General features: G+C 48.1%; 1 protein-coding gene across 2 annotated transcripts in view; it reads right to left on the bottom strand.

Moving 5' to 3' along the window:
- Positions 1–19,477, bottom strand: part of TCF20 (transcription factor 20) — a 132,006-nt gene extending 112,529 nt beyond the window's left edge. The window contains exons 1-2 of one of the 2 annotated variants that reach the window (XM_030041543.2): positions 19,207–19,477; positions 6,375–6,485 (exon numbers count right to left, since the gene is read on the bottom strand). The gene's annotated coding sequence lies outside the window, so the exon portion shown is untranslated. The remainder of the gene's footprint in view (positions 1–6,374; positions 6,486–19,206) is intronic. The other variant, XM_030041546.2, reaches the window with a different exon arrangement.
- Positions 19,478–20,306: the final 829 nt, after the last annotated feature.

The following is a 20,306-nucleotide window of genomic DNA, read 5'->3' as shown; positions in this document are numbered from 1 at the left end:
AGGGATACTTCATGCATGGCTAACTGGAAAGAGATTTTTTCCCGAGCCAAACAGAACATAAAAAACGAAAAATCTGGTGACAGTGTAGCCATGTTTTATGCACCTCTAGATGAGACTAAGTTTTATTTCTCCCATGGGAATGGGGGAAAGCAAAAAGCTCTCCCTTGTGAAGCAGGCAGTACAGTCAACAAAGACAGAGCTATGCAGAAGAGCTGACGATGGTAAAGCACCGATGAAAGGTGGACAAGGACCTCTGAGGAGCAAGGAGGAGGATGAGAACTCACAGCAGGTGAAGAGCAGGAACGGTGCAGGGACACTACAGAAATAACTCCCTGGCAGAGCGGTGATGAGCAGAAGGGAGCTGGGACATGAACTGGATGACACAGAGGCAGGATGGGGATGCAGAAGGGTCCACCCTGGGTGCAGAGGAGGGGATCAGGAGAAACAGTAAGGAAGCTACTTCAGATCTCTGGTATCACAACCATTCCGGTTGTGAACAGTTTAATGGGTCATTATCTAAACAGTTCATACACCCTCCAGTTCTGGAGTAATTACATCCATTCTTTAAAAGGACATCACATAGAGGTCTACCAGTATCACAGAAGCAGACAGGAGAGTGAGCAAGATATCTGACCATACCAGGAACAGACCAGAAGTTAGCACTGATTTCATAATGATATAAGTCAAAGATATATTCACCTCTTGCAGCACTGAAACCTGCTCTACTCATCCTACCTCGGAAAGGGGATACAAGGAACTGAGGTGGTTCAGCAAGGGACAACAAAGAGAAGAGATCTGGAAGGCAGCAAATGCTTACATGAAGTCCACATGTGCAAAACAACAGCTATGTGCTAGAGGGGAAAAAAAAAAAAGTCTTCTAGTGCAACCAGATTATACTGCATACCAGGGCTGTGACACAGTGGGTGCACATTCTTCTCGCCAGGAAACCCATCCATCCTCTCACAGCCAGCCACCACAACCTGGCAATAACTGCCATCAGCCATGGGAGAGGGCCATCCCTTGAAGAGATAGCAGGGCAGGCTCTTTGCCCACGTCTGCCAAACTGATACAGTGCACGCAGAGTTTCACCGCAGAGCCTCGTGGTTGGTATTTCCACAGCCTTGCAGACGAACAGCTTGGCTGGGTTGCTCTTCCTAGCTGTTTCAACATAGGTGGCACAAACTCTGTCATGTAAAAGAAATTGAGAGCCCTGCTTAAACTGATTGCAGGAATATACTGTAGTCTTACCTGCACAACCAAGTTTGACAGCAACATAATTAGGCCAGGGGATAGCTGTGCTGTAACAGATTCCTTGGACTTGGCTCTATCCAAGGTAGAGATGCACACAAATGCTGCTTCAGCTTGTGTCTGCTCACTTGCCAGCAGCCTGGATTCTTGAAAACCTACTCCAAGTGACTAGCCCATCTCAGATCACAACTCAGGCCCTTGATGTGGACTCCCAGCTCCGTACTTCTGCAACAGCCTCGCTAAGGACAGTGGAGTTTGAGCCAAGGTACATCAGCCTGCAGCTGAAACAGGCCTGCAATAAATGCCAGAGGAGAAGGGGGAGGCGGGGTGGCAGGCTCTAGGCACCACGTGCAAGGAAGGCACTTGTATTGATGCAGGCTAAGGTCATCCCAGGGACCAGGAGTTTGACACCCATGATTAAAGCATAATCAAGAAATGTTTCCTGACAGTGAAGTCTATTAAGCTGTGGAACAGGCTCCCATGGGAAGCAGGGAAGCCTCATCCCGCTGTCTCTGTAAGGAGTGACGGGCTGGCAGTAGAGAATTGAGCCCCAGGACTGGTGAGATGGCCTGATGGGGCCAGTCCCACATGACGCTTCTTTCAGGAGTAACACCAACTTAAGAAATTCCCTCCACCACTCCTGCGATATCCCCTCTCCAGTTCTGCCAACACTGCTGCTTGCAAGGCAGCACCGTGGACTAGATCACTGTAGCCTGGGTTGCTTCACATATTTGGAGGGTTGGGGCTTTTCAGCCATATCAGGTCACTGATGTATTTCACACCACGGTCCTACCAATGGTTGCATCTGCACAACCAATGGGATGACAGTGGTGGTACAATACAGAATGTGAGGTGGGAGGTGAGGAAATAGGAATTTCTTAAGCCATGCTATAGGTATCTTTATACTAACCCTGTGTGCATGAATTCATGCAAAGAAAGGCAGTGGAGGATGCAACTAGGGTGGAGGGCGTTAACTAAACCATGATTTAGCATGGTCAGAAGTGTGTAATTGGACATGAACTAACACATATAGAAAATATCTTAATTTACAGCAGAGAATCTCACTCCTAGTAATGTATCTGGTATCAAGTTTAAGTTTCTGACACGCTGGGCTAGTACTAACTTAGTGTTTTAGATCTGAAGGCCTGTCTCAGTTTTGACTTTATTTAATGTTTAGTTGCCTCCCTTAAACATTTCCTTTTTATATTTTTTGAATGGGGGAAAGATCAGCTTGGTTTTGAACTGTGCAGATCGACTGGAACGCATATTTTGCCCCATTTAAAGCTAGCAGACACCTATCTCCCTTTTTGGTGGGTTTTTTTGGTTTGGTTTTTGTTTGGGGATGGAGTGGGGGGAAGGAGGTGTTAAGAACATCACAAAGTTCAAAATTAATGTCTCAACTTATAACACACCTCCCCCTCTCCAACAACACTGGTTGCAGAAGCTACCCACGGCTGACACTACTCATGAAGCTCCATATGGTTCTGCTTCCCTTAATTTTTCCTCAGCCTCACAAACTTTGGCACTGCTCAGGTTTTCCTGGTCCTTAGGAAACAGGAGAGATTCCAATTTCAGCTTCTCCTTCCTTCGCTTTTACAAAGCTCCCACGGTGCCATCTACAAAAAACCTATTGTAATGACAAAGCATAAAGGCACATTTTTCTGAACATCACTGGTGCTGTAGAATTTTTCATATTGCACTTAGTATTGTTAACGATTACTTACATTGCATTAGAGTTGAAGGACCTCAGTAACATCAGGGTCCCTCATGCTCAGCGCAACGTACACATACAGCAACAAACGTCTGTGCCTGAGTAACAGGCTAGTAAAGTTATTTTATTTAAGGTAGAAAGGCTTCAAAATGGAGTGTCATTTTAAAGCACCCATGAGTTGACAACAGTTTGTATGATTATCACAAACCACTCAAAGAAAGCTTCCAGTACACCCGGGAAGGAACCATGTACACAGTGAGTACCCTGTACGCACCATAACTCAGCAAGTGCTTTTTGCAGCTCCCTTCTACACTCAGTCATGAAGGATATAGATCATTACAGCCTCCAGCTATAGAGCTTTAGCTCACAGAGTAGCAGCTCACACTTTTAGCTCTGGAGATCCCCAGTTCAATCTGCTGCATGTCAGCCAAGAGGGCAGCTGTCATAAAATTACAGCCACAACTTTGCATGTGAAAAAGTAGGGAGAGCGAACAGAGATCTTATTATAGAATTCTGGTTGCAACCTGCTGAACAGCTCCCTATTTAAAGTACTTCTCGTAAAGAGGGGTGGGGGAAGGAAATAGAGTCTTCCAAGTCAGCTTCCCAATTCTCTCTGTTTTGCAGAAGAAATCAGTGCTGCTTTGCAAAAAGTCTTTTGTTACAAACGCAAACAAGACAAATTAGACAAAGCACTCAAGTGCAGAGCCAGGAGCAAGGCTCTAGCCCCTTATCAGTCAAAAAAAAAAAAAAAAAAAAAAAGAAAAAAAAATTCTCATTGCTGCAACCAAGACATCTGAAGTCCAACAAGGCATCTTAGCTTCTTTCTGAACTATAACCATTCACCAGCAGCCAAGCCATTTGGCTATGCAATTTAAGTATTAAAATTTAAGTACAAGAAATCTTAACTCAGTTACATCTTGTTTTCTTCAAACTGTACATACAAGCTCTCAGGGAGACTCAACAAAACAGAGAATCCAGGAGGAGAGTATGTTTGAACTGCAAAGGTACAAACCGTGGCAAAAAATTCAGTCTCAAATGAAAAGATCTTTTAATGAGTGCAACACAAAACAATTACATCAAGTTCCTTCTTATCCGTTAATCTTTCTGCCCACACGCAGCAATTTTTGAGGCAAACTTTTTTCCAAGCCAAGATGTTCAAAACCAGAATTTGAAACAATGTAATCCAGTTTTAAAGAAACATTAGTTTTCCCCCAACAATTATTCTAGAAATATGTCCTTCCTCAATAAAGCTATTCCAGGCTTGAGATACAGATTAAATTCTTTGCAGAACATTCTCCTCTCCTAGACAGTCCTATCCATCCATGACCCAGGAGCACAGAACCTGTGGGTTCCCCATTGCCTGGAGTGAATCAACCACTTTGGACCACCAGCAACAGATGGGAGCTAACTCTTCAACTTCCCACAAACTACTTACCTGCTTGCTAAATACCGCTCGAAGTAGACCAATGTGACTCAAACTGTTCAGTACCCACCTGCAAGAACACAGATTGACTGAAACACATCAACTAGGTTCATGCTCACTGCTACACCAGTGGCCCTTCAAAACTCCCCAAAACGCAGTGTCATGCTTCCAACAGGATTTGAAGGAGAAGTACCTAGCAGACAGCCAAGCTGGAAGGTGTTCAGATGATTGCTAACACCAAGCACAAGCCTGCAACAGTTAACTCCAGAATTCACTAACACTTTGTATTTAAACCAGCTGAATTCTCTTGTGACATCCTCTTATCAGCCTCATTTCTGAAGACCCATTTTCATTTGGCTCAGAGTCTTCTGCTCCTGCTCCTCACCTCAAGCAAGACCTACTCAGGAAACACACAAACTACCTGACCATCTCCCTCCCTTTAGAAGAGGGTGAGGGAAAGAATTGAGGACACGAAGCCCAGTTTTGAAGAAAGCTATGTGCAGCTGCAGCAGCACAGAAACATTTGGGGCTGATTATACACATGCGGCAAAACCCTGGCTTGGCTCATCCCACAGAAGGGACCCATAAAAGGTTCACCTCTCCCTCACCTACTGCAACCAGGCAAAGCTCACGAACATCTGAACCACACTTGTTGCAGACGTCCAATGAAAGCAGTAAAACCCTATGCAGAGATGGCTGAAATGAGACACCATTATGCTATTTTCTGGTATTATTTCTGCAAATTTAGCACTGCTAAAAGGTTCCAGATAGACATTCTCTGGAGACCAAAATCCTTTGCCTACCCTGAGAAGATATGCAGAGAAAACAGCAGCAAAACTTATATGTGCTTTTCTCATCGCTCCCAGCCTGCTGAGGCTGAAATGACTGACAAAGGTCCAAAATGAGGGACACACATAAATTATTAATATTGCACTAGTAGTCTCACTGTTGCTGTGACAGTCTAAAGACTTAACAGAGGCAGGCTCTGCAGGGAAATATTACTTTACTTCAAAATCATTCATTCAGGAAACTTGCACGCTGAGGAGAAAGAATCATTCTGCAGCACGCTCTGTCAAACCCCTCAGCTTTAAGACCCTTCATTTCTAAAGCAAAAGCAATTTTAACAAGAACAGGAAATCAAAGTGAAGCATAAGGAGCTTTGGATTTCAAGTGAGCAACACTGGAACAGCATTATTTCCGGACACAAACCCTAACACACATCTTCTCATGCCCAACCTGGAAAGTCCATCCCACTTCTGAGAGCCAGATAAGTGTTTTGTCTCTGCAGCCTCTCTGCTGAAACAGCCAAGTGGCATACCAGCGAGAAGATAATGGGTAGCCGTGCACTAGCAAGTGGAAGGGAGCCAAAAAGCCACTTCAGTTTGCCACTCCGGCTGCAACCTGTGCTTTAAGCCCATGCAAGGCTCCGGATTCACATTCTCCCTGACCTTTTATTTCATTCCAAGTCTCATGCTACACCTGCTGCCACAGTAGCCACATACCCGTAAGCAGCACACAAAGGGATGTGGCTTCTTACTGATCTATTCGCTTCCTTTCCTCTGTTGCAAGGGGAACAGTTTATGCACGGGTATTAGTCTGTTTTACATTAATTTCTAGAACTGGTACAAATGACCTGAACTTTGACATTTCTGAAAAAAGTTAAATTATTTTCATCTTTCTTAGTAATCAGAATATATTTACTTTTCATTTAAAACACAAAATTTCCCTCCCAAAATATTTGAAGTAGTTACTGAAATGTTTTCTTTACCACAGCCCTTCAAAGCCTCAAGATTATTAATAACATTTTGAATATAAAGACACACAACATTGCTCCATACCAATAAAAAAAAAGCAAGCAGTCAATTTTTCACACAATAAAGTAATTAATTTTGAAAACTAGTACTTTCTATTAAATATTCTTGCATTTAAAAACACAGAAAGGTTTCCAATAACTCTAGACACTGATGGGGGCAAAGAAAAAAAAGACCCTACCCCCAGCTGGATGGCATTCCTCTCTTTGGGTGCAATGTGGTAACATTTGATTGACGCATCTGATCCATTCCAAAACTCCAGGCGATGTTTTAATCATCAATGGGCAGAATCCTATTAATTTTCAAGAAAAAAAGAAAAAATGGAAAAACAGAGTAGAATATGGAGGCAGGAAGGACACAGAGCATCTGGCATTTGTCTAGCAAATCCACCTGATTTAGCTAGGTCCATAATAATCAACAGATTAAAGACTGAGTTGATGGCAGAAACTCACATCTACCAGTATAAGCCCCTTCCTCCCCTCCACCCTCTTTCTGCCATCTCAGCTCAATGCAGTCTCCCAACAGAACCTGGAACATTAGTCCCATACCAAAGGAAATGAAATAGGAATAGCAAAAGGAGTGGGAAGAGATAAACCAGGGTAAATAGGGATAGCATGAAGAGCCCATTGGCATGCAACCAAAAGCCTGCATAGGCCCTTGCTACAGCAGAAAACAGGAGATCAGGCACGTACGAGGAGATGGCAGGACAGCAGATGCAAGAAGGTGAAGGTTCAAGTGGTCCCTGAGCTCAGGGGGTAAGAAATGGCAGCAGGCAGAGCACAGAAGTGAGCCCCAGCATGCACAACGAGCTCAACCTTCAGAAGCAGCAACACACCAGGCAACCCGCTAGCTTGGTGTCTGCTGTGATAGGCATTTTCATTATTGATGGGCATGGTACAAGAAATGTAGTGTGAACCTTCCACATTAAACAAGGCTTCCCAGTCCACCCATAAATTTATTTTGCTGTCACCCAAACCCAGATCCACCAATATCAACCACTTCTGCTCTGAAACAAGCCTCCACTTAAGTCTTGCACCAAACAGTTGCCGCTGTTTCATTTCAGCACTGATAAGCACTGCAAGCCCTCAGGACCCACCAATGTAAGAGGCAGCACAATCCCAAGGGGAATTTACTCGTTCCACCAGCTGCCAGAACACGAGCATCATCAGTGTGACCCTTCCAGCTGGCCAGCTGATGCATCAGACCAGCCCACATCCCCGTCAACCGACCTGGAGCCAGGCACCTTCCCACTAGAAGTGTAAACCTGGCTGAATGGTCAGCAGGACAGCAGGGAAACACTCCTGGCCTAGCTGGCCAGCTGCTTGTTTGGGAACACGAGCTGCACAATGGTCTCCGAGCACATCAGTCAGTCACCTGGTTGTTTCTTACATCTGTTCTGTGTTCCAAAGTCTTGGGAGTATTAACAGCAGAGAAAACCTGGATGCGGAAAAGTAGGGAAGGCACAAACAAGCTGACGTACTGCAAAGGAAAGGAAGCAGCAGGCTGAAGGTGGGATCTTACAGCAGGAAAGGTGGTTGCTACAGTGTGGAGCAGGAGCTGGGGGAAACAGGAGGGGGCTGCTAGCAGCAAGAAGGCAGGCAAAGGCATACCACCACAGGGAATGGGAAGAGCCTGTAGCCTAGGGCTGATAAACCAGATATTGCTGCCAGAGTCTTACACCAGCCCCTAAAGCCTCTACCATTGACTGAGGGGCTCAACAACAAGAAGGGCCTGCCACAAGCGTGCCCACCTGGCGGTTTCAGGTAGTCATTTAAGGTATCTCAGGTCCGGACCATGAAGTACCCTGAAGATAAGGACACAGACCTTGAATTCGACATGACACGGTCATGTGGACCTCGCACAATGAGAAGAGGATATGTTCCCAGCCCTGACAAGGACTGCACAGCTGCAGCTCACGCCTCCCTTCGGCTCCTCAGAGCAAGTGGTTGCATATCCAGCCAGACTGCCTTTGTAACCAATCCCCCTGGCCCATCAGGAGGGCCTGAACCCTGGACCATCAGCAGTGAAAGCACAAACCTCCACCTCATGCTCTAAATAATTAAACTCTGTGGGAGCAGCAGCAGACTCATAAAACTCTTACACAGACCAAGCCAGTCATTAATGGGGGTCAAAGATGAACGCTCTGGTTTTTTTAAGTGTGCTTTGATGCACGGGGAGAGTGGCGAGAGAAGATCTTCATTACCCTCTCTGGTACCTGATGAATTTTTGCTTTCCTGGCTATCAACACCTCCTACTTCCACCCCAACCCCATACCACTGGCAATCATCTGGACAGCCAGAGACAATTAGAAGGTGTGTTTGGACGAAATCTGTGCTAGCCAGCCACCTGCAGGTAGGGAAGCAAGAGGCCTCACTGAGCAAAGCTCAGCCAGTGCTTATTACGAGGTTTGGGTTTCACACGGATGCCACCAGGTGGAATCCCAGGGCCAGCATGATGCTGAAAGTCATGCACACCACAACCTCACTCACTGTCTCCCCTACAGCAAGGCACAGAGCAGAGCACAAGCCAGTAAAATCTGTCAGGATTATCAGCTTGGGCTGGGAGCCAGAGCTGGGAGCTGCCACAAGGGCAGGGAGGCTGCCTGCAGCCCTGCAGGTCAGCGGGAAGGAAGTGGAAGTCCCCTGACAAGCAAGAAGAGGCAGCAGACAGGAAAGGCAAGACACAGTTGAGAAAAGGTCACAGAAACACTAGTCTGACCCACCCCTTCTGGCCTTAAAACACATATACACATGCGCGCGCGTGCACACATGAGCTTCTTACTACTATGCTTTGTTCAGACATTTTAAGGAGAGCCCTGCTCTTCCCACTCTCTTTGCATTCCCCCAATCCACACCAGTTTTGGAAATGTTTCTTTAAGCTTTCCACCAATGAAAGCCTCGGGTGGACAGAAGGGCAAGCAGGTTGTTTTGGGGAAGGGGCCACCTCATCAACACAGTAAACTCCCCCAGCAGCACACAGGGATGTTGGATGCTCTATCAGCAGGGCCAATTCCAGCCTGCAATGGCTGAGCCTCTGCCAGCCTGTCTTCTCTGCTGCATTTGTTCTGTTTAGAGGAGAGGCCACAGACTCGAAATGGCTCCAGGATCTCTGCTACTGTGCTGAGAAAGTGGCTGGTGTAGCAAAGCCAGCTTTTATTTATTATTTATAAGTAGTACTGATAGGTGCCCCTTTTTTCAGGTCACTAGGAACCTTCTCCCAACAAAGCCCAATACTTGCACTTTCAGAGTGAAGTTAAGAGCTTTACATACAACATCAGCACTCATCTTTCCCAGCATGGCAAAAACAGCAGCTGTTACTTCCATTATTCTTGGAAATAAGGGGGAAAATAGCTAGGACTCTCGAGCCTTGGCACCTCTTCCCTCCCACCCTTTGGCTACCAGAGCTACGGTTACTATTCAGGGCAGAAGTGCTCAACAGGGCACACATTCCAGTGGGCTGAGCCATCCCGTGTGGCCAGGCTCAAAATGGCAGACAGCGATGAATAGGATAATTAGAAAGTACAACAGGAACCGCAACATAAAAACAAGCGGCTTCTATTACAAGAAACAGTTCTATGGCACGGTTAGATCCATCACCCCATATGCTAGGTCGTGGTGGTGCCTCAGGAGCCTGCTGCTATTATCTGTTTGCAATCACATTTCAGCCCGTCTTTCTGCTTAATGCACGAAAAGCAGAGCTAATCAGATTCACTCTCTCTTTCTGCTTAATGTCTCCAGTTCCCAAGCATGCTCTGTACTGCTTCAACTGATGTTCAACTAACACTAGCCAGGAGCACACAGTGGGGAGAAAAAAAAAAAATTTAACTACCTATTAATTTTAGTCCTTCTTTCCACCTATTATGTCTAAAATTCTTTCTACACTTGAGCTTTGCAAACAGAAGTCAGGAAATTCCCGTTTCCCTCTCTACACCACACCCAGCTCACATATGAGTTCCCTTCTCCAAACCGCTCCTCCAGTGGTATCTGGGCAATTAATTATAGCACAGACCTATCAGGCTTGCCTCTTGCTTTCTGGGACAGCTTTTTTAAATATTTCCTGGCTAGGAACCTCCACAGAAGGATGTCTTCTGCTGGCACCGTAATAGCCCCTCTTTGTTAATCTATTTGAAGTGACCATCACACGCTCTCCTCCCCCCTCTCTCCCAGCACTATTTAATTATTGCAGTCCTACATGGGAACTATAATGTGCCCTCGGCATTTCCAGTCTGAGGACAAACAGGGCCCAGGAATGGCTGCTTCTTTCACTGCATTCCTTTGCACTCCACGAGGCAGCTGGAGCATTGCTAGAGTCAGCTACAATACCTGGATCTTCGCTAGAGCGACCAATACAACAGCAGAGAAGGCCCCAGACTGGGCAGATTGCATGCAAATTCAGCGAAGAGATCCAGGAAAGGCTGGCTTACAGGAACACCCATCATCATGAGCCAGGTTAAGCAGCACAGGAGGAGAGTCACCCATTACAAGCACAATTGAAGATTTGCCAGAAGAACAACAAAAAAAAAAATCAGCAAGTATTTACAGGAGATGAGAAAGAGATGTAGGTGGAAGACAAAAGTGCTAGGATACATATCTCTACCCAGAAGTGAAAAAAAGGGAAACTGCAGAGATGAAACCCCAGACAGCCCCTGCATCTGTACACATCCCCCAGCTAATACCCACTACATCAATCAGAACAATGGCAGCTCCGGAGAAGACCCCGATTATCCAGCTCCTTCAGTAACATCTTCCCCTAGAGGCTGCACACATGTGCAAAGGGATGGAAGAAAAACATACTTCTCAATGAGATTACTTATAGCATTTTCTATATTGCCCCCTCTCTTACAAATGTGTCTCTAAAAAAAAAAAATACTGCAGCTGGCTTATAAGTGTGTCAGATTTTTAAAAAAACATATCCTTGAAAACAAAGACACTTTGTGCTCAGCATATCCAGTGGCACCATTATTTAATATCAATACACCGCTTCTTTCCTTTATTCACTCCATCCACGGAACACAAATCCACTGTAACAGCCACCCAGTGTATAATCTTACCATGCAAAGCAACACAATCCTACAATAAACTTTCTCTTGCCATAATGTCTTCATATACCAACGAGAGGAATTTAGGCTTAAATGCTTAAAAAAACCCCAACCAACTGCAGTACAGCATGAAACAAATCTCTAACAACTCTCAAGTTGGAGCAAATTCCCTCATCCCTCCCTACTACTTTCCTTATTTGAAAATGGCTGCACAAACATTTCTAATTTGTGTAGCACACCAATTGCAACCTGCCCCTCCCACCAGGTACAGCCCTCAGTCAGTCTACACATGCATAGGCTCACTGCATCCTGCTGCCTCTGGCACACTACTCTTCACTGACATCATCTTCACCTTCATGCTGTATAAAATTCACCAGACAGACACTGCTCCGTTAACCATAAAGCAATCACTGTAGGCCAACAGACGCCTCCATCTAGTCTCCCAAATGCACACTCTGACCTGCACCATGCCCCTGCTAAGTAGACAATTGGGCATGCATCTCATTAGGTGACACATCCCCCCTTTCCCGCAGTCAGCAAGGGCTAATGCAGATACACTGATCCATCAACGGCAAAGCCAAGGCAGAAACGCTCTTCACTCTGGTCAGCAGAAGCAAAGTTCGTCTTTGCCAGTTCCCACGGAGTCTGAGCTTCAGCACATGCCTGGCTTCATCGGATCTCTGGAGCAAGACGGCACTATTCTGCAATACCACAGCAGTGTCCCACAAAGCCTTCCCAATTTCTGCTGGTGCCTGAAAATTAGTTAGGCAGGAGTACCTGGAACAACTGCAAGTCACAGTTCAGAGATCGAGAGACTTCCTCCTAGTGCTGTGGTAGTCAGCTTCAGGCCTGGCTCACCATGTGCAGAAAATTCTCCGGACGTTTCCCTGCTCTTGCCATTTATCTGAGGCCGCAGGGACCACCTGGTCCCACCAAGTCTGAGGCCTCAGTCCAAAAGGCCACCATCACCACGTTTGGGGAAGCTCTTTCACAAACCCAGCATACAGCTATCGCCTCAGGCAGTCTCCTTTAGCCCTCTCATAGGGGAGGGTTATAGCTATGGGTTTTTTTGAGCCCTTTAAAAATAATATATGAGCATAATAATAATAATAATTCTTAGGCTCCTAGCAATGGGCTCTCAGGAACTACGGTACGTCTCTTACTGCAGCGGCAGTGAAACTCAACCTTTTCCCTCTTTTTCCCGTTTTGAAAATACTGCTTGGGAATGGAGTCAGCATCTGGAGGCACACAAGTATATCCAGGAGAAGGAATGAGAGGAGCAGAGGGGAAGGGAGGGACCTGAAAATTAAGTCTGAGGGCAAGGTTTCACATTACAGCTGAACCAGGCTAATAGTTCACTGCTGCCAAAAAAGGGGGGCCCCATTTCCACCTTTCTTTCATTCCCTACCTTTCACTGCTGGCAAAACAAATCTCGCCCCTCCTGCGCGGCAGCTCTGATGCTAGCCTGAACCTGGTGAGCAGGTTCAGCGCTCTGTCCCAGGAGAAAACTATTCATTTTTTTATATTTTGGGGGAAGTCAGCTTTCCGAAAGCTGAACAAGCTGGATCCGTTTAGCACCAGAGTGGGCAGAAGGCAAGGAATACAGCCACAGAGCCACAAGCAAGGCATGACCACCCCTCTTAGAAGGGGCAAGTGGTTAGATTAGTTCAGCCACAGCAAGAAAATCCATCCTTACCCACGTTAAACTGCGGTTTCACCCAACAAGTATACCAGTCAGCACAAAACAAGGGGCCCAGCTGAAAAGCCTGCAATAGAAGTGTTTGCTAATAATCTTAAAACAGGGAGTTTTACCTATTATTAGGCTCTACCTACCAATAGCATTTCTGAACTGGATGATGAAGGCAACCATGTACGTAAAGAACGACACTAAAATTGAGCAGACCCAAACCAGACAGAAATATGAGAGGTACTGCAGGATTTCCAATAATAATTGTGCCTATTTCTAAACTGGACTCTGTTATTATCAAACAAGATGGCTGCCTTCATCACTATGCTCAGAAATCTCTGTTTTCATTACAAACTTAACTATTAGTTTCAGGGTGCTCTTGATAAAGCATTTTTCTTTCCCCATCAGCTTCTACATCATCAGATGAACAAAAATAATGCAGTTCTTTTCGATTAAAAAAAAAAACAAGCCCATATTACTCCACTGTCTTTATTCCTCTCCACCTCCTCTGCTCAATTACTAAAAGCAATTTACAGACAATAAATGTAACTTCACAGCTGCCTGTATGAAGTATTCCCTTCATTTTATAGATGAGGTTACAGGCTATACAGAAATTAATATTAGCGAGGTCTACTTCAAAGCTGGATAAGCAAGAGGAATAGATGAACTCTTAAAGAATACATATCATGCCTGTACTCTAGTAAAACTAGTAATAAAGAATTAAGGATGTTACCAGTTGGATATAAATTCCTTGAATTTATCTGCTTAAATACAGTAGCAAACAAAAGCTTGCTTTGAGGTTCTGCTTGGTTTTATTCTGTTTTTATTAGGAACAACATCATGAGATTTCAGATTTACCGCTCAGCATCCCATAGACCAAACATGCTCACTTTACTAGTAAACACATGCTTAACTGCTAACCTCAGGGACTCAAAGAGGGTCTTCCCAGTTGGTGCATGATCACCAGGAATCTGCAGCTAGAAACTCTGTACATAACTTTAATCAATGAAGATAAGCAAGCCAGGAGAGAGTCCAACGTTTTCTGCCATAGCCTTGCAGGCTTTGGCAGGGCTAGGAGGAGCAAGAACCTACATCTGTTAAAATCGCCAGCAGTGACTTTGAAAAAGCACCAGGAGTAGCAACACTAAAGGAAAAAAAAAAAAAAAGTGCCATTTTGTGCAGGCACTCTTCTGATGATAACCACTCCTTAAGACTTAATAAAAATGCACGGCCAACTTTTCTTCTTTCACACATTAGCAGAGCTCAGAAATAGCACCTGAGTCTAGTTATACAACTCAGCAGGCCCAGCTTCTCCTCGGAAGAAAACACCACCGGTACACAGGTACTCCAAAGGCTGAGTCATCTGAAAAGTCCCTTCAAGGGAAAATAATCCTATTAAGAATTAGGGTGTTGGTGTTAAAGACAAAAAGGAGCGTTAATTTTGGCAGTCCTTAATTACACTGGTTCCACTCTGTCCATTTACTACTAAACCTAACACCTGTAGGTTAGTAAATTCACCACACTCCTCCATCCATCCCCAAGGTCCTTCCCCGACACTGTCCCCTCTTTAGTCAACAACTGCCTGTCATTGCCCGTACATTTCCTTATCCCTGACTAACACAAACTAGTATTTGTACAACCACAGTGCTTGGAAGACTAATGTAGGATTAAGGTCTACATTTCTAGCCTGCATAGAAATACCAGGCATGCTTAAACCAACAGGGCATTGTGGGCTTCTGTGCTGTGACCAGCTTAAAACCAAAAGCCGTATCATGCACGCATCAAAAAACAGACAGGCTTCAAGATGGACCAAAAAACCAAACACAACACAAAGGATTCGGACTTGTAAAATCTCTCATGTGGGGAGAGCTGATAAACATAGTTAACATTTCTAGCAGAACTGCCATTTTCTGCATTTTCACTGCAGCAAGTACAGATGTTTGTGCCCACTGATACTTGTGCCCTTTTCACCCGAGCCTGCAATGGCATCACAACCTCGCACTAGCCCCGAAAATGGCTCAGCAGATGTAGCTGCTGCAGAAAGCACCTGCCTGAGCAAGCTGGAGTCCATGCACAGAGCACGCAACCCACGCCCTCCCTTCCAGGCAAGGTCTGGGGTGTTCATGCCAACCCATCAAGCCCCAAAACCTCCCAACAGCTGCACAACAGCAGGAGGAGTGAGGCGACCTAATGGGCTTGAACAGGTAGTCCTGCAGTTTCAACTGGCAGCCCAGTGTTACTAGCAACACTACAGGAGTCCAGAACTCGACTCCTACCATGACCCCAGTCCAGAGGCCCCCATCCGCTCCAACCTGAGGACAAGCCACAGCACTCCCCCCTCTCCTAAACTCTTCCAAAAGGGATGGACTGGGAAAGAAACCAGTGGCTCAGGCAGAGAATTTTATTTTTGAGGTTGGTAGATCTGTTGTGGAGACTGATCCACTGATATTTTTCTAATATAAGGAACATATAAGATGCCTAGAATTTGATAGCTGCTTTTTAATTAAATTGAAACAAGTATATCACAGCCTGTTGCCATGGAGAATGAACAGACACAGCCTCTTGACTCCAGGGCAGGATCAAGCAGGAGAGGCAGACAAGGCTGTGAAATTAAAAACACCTATTTTAAAGCAAATGGTCTTGATAATTAGCAAAAAACGTGGCACAGGGAAATAATATAACCATATGGCAGGAAGTGGTTTTCAAGGTGAACTACAAAGCTGTTTTAAATAAATGAATAAACTGCTTGAGCTGCTGGGTCACTTGCAGAATCATATATGCAGGCTTAAATGTGATTTAAAAAATACACCAAAAAAAATAGCAATTGGTTCTTCTTTCAGTTTCCTGCCTATAGCCTGCATCTGCATCTGTTCTTTTTTTTAAGGACTTGTTTCAAGTGATTAACGTTTGCAGCTATTTGCAGTTACCAGAGAGCCATCAAACTCACATATTTTCAAATGTGAAAAGCCTTGCGGTTTACCCTGAAGCGAGAACCAAGTTTATGGGATATAAAACCTTTTATCTCTTACTCAGCGTCATTTCACAATCCTGGCCAGGTCATCAGACACTAATAATCATTCCTGCATCTGTGCATCCCTGTTATGACTTCCATGACAAAGTGACTTTGGAGGGAATTTGCCCTCCGCACACCACGTATCCGATCCTGTGCTACTTCTCTCCAGAAGCACAGCTCAGAGCGAGTCAAAAGGTAACACTGGTCTGCCAGCAGGAGGCAACACAGACGGTCTTGGGCACAAACTTGGCTGATGGACGAGAGCCTTGCACACCCCCTTCCCAGTTTGTCCAGAGCACAGGGTATCAAAATATTCCACCCCTTCCTGCTTCCAACCTCACCTGCTTACCCCTGTCAGCAAAGGCTGCCCAGAAAGATGGGGCTGGATAGTTTATGTCGCTCCTATACGATCTCTGCAGAGAGGGTATTGTACAGCAGTTGTCACGACCCTTTTAAGACACTTCTGCTCTGCCCGGATCTAAAAGGGCCGCAGCAAGGAAACTCTCTCATCACCTTTTCAAGCCCAGCCAGGGCAAATCTGAGTAAGACTCTCTTACAATTTCCAGCAAGCATGTGGCCAAAGTGCATCGAATTCATAATAGCCTAAAAATACTTGAAATAACTTTTACCTGATGACTCAGTTTCAAAAATGTGCTGTACATTTTTTTAAGGGAAGGGACAGACAAACTAACTTTCACTTCAAACCTCCCATCCACTCTAGGGGAAAAGCCAACCTTTTCTCCTATTTTGTGAGGACACAAGTTGTCAGCCATAGTCATTAGTCTTCCATGGCAGCTAATGACCCACACGAAACAAACTGTCAGGGTCCCAGTCCAGGCCCTTGTGACAGAGCTGGTTACATTAAAAACCAGTCACATTCTCAGCCCTAATCAGCTGAAGTTGAGCTAGCTATTCACAAGTTCCTTTCTGTTCCCCACCATGACGAAGAAACACCCGCAAAGGGAGGGGAGTCGGGACAGGAATCTTGTGAAAATAAGAGGTTGGGGAAAAACGAGCAATTAAAATCAGTATTGCCTGCTTTCACAGTTTTGCCTGGTTTTGGAGCATTTGCTGCTTTAACTGAAGTCACACTACATAAGATTTGTGGGTTTCATTAAAAATAAACTCCAGGTCCAAGTCTGCACAAAGATATGCATAAACTTGCAAATCTGGTTCACCCTTAAGGATGCCAACAAGGACCCCAACACCACTCCTTAAAAACACTGAGGTGGGGGCAGCACGACTGGACTAACTCATAGTCTTTGAACAGCTGAGGCTGACAGCAGTATCTTCCCAAACTCCTTGCTCATGCACCCCCTTTCTTTCCAAAGCCTGCAGTGAGAGGAGCTGTGCAACGTCTCGGGACACATTAGCTGCACTGGAAGGTACTACACACCCTTGGCTTCCCCTCTCCCCACTGCCTTCCCTGGCATGCAATTGGTTTCCTACTGCTTGAACCACAGACCTGCCCTGCCACCTGAACACAAATGGCTTCACGGGGGCTGTTTCTGCCCTCACAGGCACCGGGCACCCAGCGGGCAGCAGGTGGCTTGTTTCTCCTCACCTCGTAGCTTTACTATGTTTAGTTTTGACTTAGAGAAGAGATTTAACACAATTATCAACGCCAGCCTAGCACCTCCCTCTGAAAGGGAACTGTGGTTTCTTCTCTGTCCCCACAAGCCAAGATAACCACGCAGGGGAAGACTCCTTCCCAGGGACACTCCCAGTTGGACAGAGCCAGGGTTAACGGGTGCCTGCGTTAAGACTCAAGCCAGGCAGCCGCCTGGCTTATGAAGGAAGATGCTAGCCGTGCCTAGGAGCAGATTATTTTCAGATCACAGCAGAGGGGGTTGCAGGCAAAAATAAAATTTAAAAAAAAAAAAAAAAAAAAACCCAGAAACCGCTTACACATAGAACTGTTCCCTTCAGCAGCATTGCACCACGCCGTACACATAAAGAGGGGAGAGCACTTGTGGGGCCGAGCCCCCTGCCCAGGCTGTCCACAGCCCCCTGTTCCCCATTGCTCATGCTCTCCCCTTGCCTGCTCTTCCCTGCCTTTCCCTATGCCACCCCAGCTCCCTGCAAGCTCCTCCTGCACCCCCAGCTCACCTCCCCAGGACCCCCTTCTCCTACCCACAAACTTCTCCTGACCTCTACACCCCCAGCGACCCTCCCAGCACCACACTCTCAGCACCTGCACAGAGCAAAGATGAGGGAAAGCGCTTCCCAAACAAGAAGAGGCTTCAGACGCCAGCCTCGCTAGGGTATTTTTCACCCAGCAGCAGGTCTCGCCACGCCGCTGCCTGGGCTCTCACCAGGAGTTTCCAGCTGTAAACCTCAGTGGCTGCAAGGCTGCTCGCTCGAGGAGCATGTGGCACATGTGTGCACCCCCGCGCTGTCAACAACTTCCAGTCACGGTCCTGGTGGGCAAGTCCCGGGTGGGCAAGGGGCTGCCTACCACCGCCAGCAGTAATCTGGCTTGGGAAAGGCAGCTCGTAAGCGGGATGGTGCCTTAGCAAAAATAAAGATCACCTTAATATTCTTCTTAACAGCCAGAAAGGTCACGACGTCTTGGTCCATAAGTGGCGGGGGGGGTCCGGGGGGGGGGCAAGATGGGCGAAGGGAGGGGAAGGAGGGGGGAAAGCAATGCACAAAACCGCAGGCATTAACTGCGTGTTCGCCACAAAAAGAAAATAACATGAAGGAACTGGAGATGAACGACGGCTGCACACGGACAGCCGGACAGATACCCACGCGAGGGGATGAGCGGCAGCCTGCGGGAAGCATCAGCGCCTCCCCCCGCTCTCGGCAGTCCCAGAGAAACTGCCCCGCTGCCGCTGCCCCCGCCACCGGCAGGCCCGGCGGCCGGACTCCCCGCGCACCGGCGCGGAGGCGCCTGTCCTTAACAGGCGGGGAGAGCGGCGGGTCCCCCTCCCGGGGGGCGCGGGGAGAGCTCGGGTTACGGCCCGCTTAAAAACAAATAAAACCGCCAGTAAACGTCGCACACGCCGGGGGGGGGGGGGGGGGGGGGAGGGGGCACGACGACACACAAACCCCAAGAGATTTAAAAACTCACCTCAGAACAAACGGGGGGGGGACGCCCCCGCTCCCCCACGCCGCCGCGCACCGCCGAGGCGGGTCGCCCCCGTCAGGGTGAGACCCCCGCCCCGCCCCCAGCCTCACCTGCCCCCCGCCCGTCCCGCGAGGTGGGCGGGGGGGCTCCCTCGCGCGCAAGGTGAGGCGGGCGGGCAACCGCCGTAACGGCCGCCGCTCACCTGTGGGGGCCGGCCCTCAGGGTCCCATGGCAGCGCCGTCCCGTCCCGCGGCGGGCAGAGGGGCTCCCGAGTCTTTGTTGCGCCAAGGGGAGCGGGTACGGATCCTGTCAGCTCATGTGACGCGGCGGGCTCGGTCTCCGGGGCTCTTTCTTGCTGTTTTTTCCTCCCCTCTCCCCTGCCCGCCCTCCGCCGGCGCTCAGGGCAGGCCCCGCAGCCGGGCGCGGGTCTCAGGCCCGACTGGCTGCTGGCAGAGCGGCGGCGGGGGAGGAGGAGGAGGAGGAGCCGCCAGCGGGGCGGGCTCCCTCGGCAGGGCCGGGCGCGGAGGAGGGCTCTGGCATCTCACAGCGCTGCCTGGAGGGGGAGGCGGCGGGGGAGGGTGCTGCCCCGGGCCGCTGCGCCCCGGCGTGTGTCGTCGCGTGTCGTCCCCCCCCCCCGGCTCCCGCTCTTGCCCCCGTTTCCTGAGCGGAGGCGGCGCCGCAGGCCCGCCCTCCCCCGAGGCCTCGCTGGGATCGGCCTCTGCCCCGGCCCGGCGGGCCCGGCTCCGGGGCGGGAAGGCCCCGCTGCGGCGGGGGAGGGAGCCGCGGTGGGCCCCGGGGCGGGCGGCGGCTTTCCCGGAGGAGCGGCCGCCTCACGGCTGGGGAGGGTGTTGCGGGGCAGCAGGGGCGTGAGGTGGGCAGGGGCTTCGCCGGCCTCCTCCAGCGTGGGGGAGCGACGGGTGCAACGGGCACCGGACGGCGCGTCTGTTCCCCTCCTGAGGCTGCTGTTGCGGCGCTTCGGGCCCTGATGCATAGGCCTGGGCCTGCCGCAGCAGTCTGGGAAGTAAATAAAAACGTAATTACGCGCATTCTAGTTGGGGCTCGCAATAAAAGAGAGGAAAACCCCTCATTTTCTCTAGAAGAGATCAGAGAAATGGCAGTACTGAGTCAGATCGGCATCCTGCTTCCGAGAGTGCTGAACAGACAAGCCCTAAGACAAGACTGGCGGCTCCAAAAAGCAGTCCACGACGCTGCCCCAGAAGACCCCCCCATGACCTAGTGATCCTGTGGTCAGGCACTTCCCAACCCACAGCAGGGGTCTTTGTGTTTAACACCTTCCAAAAG

The sequence above is a fragment of the Aquila chrysaetos genome, chromosome 17, assembly GCF_900496995.4.
Source record: "Aquila chrysaetos chrysaetos chromosome 17, bAquChr1.4, whole genome shotgun sequence".
In the NCBI taxonomy this organism is placed as follows: domain Eukaryota; kingdom Metazoa; phylum Chordata; class Aves; order Accipitriformes; family Accipitridae; genus Aquila; species Aquila chrysaetos.
This window is presented reverse-complemented; position numbering and strand designations above follow the sequence as displayed.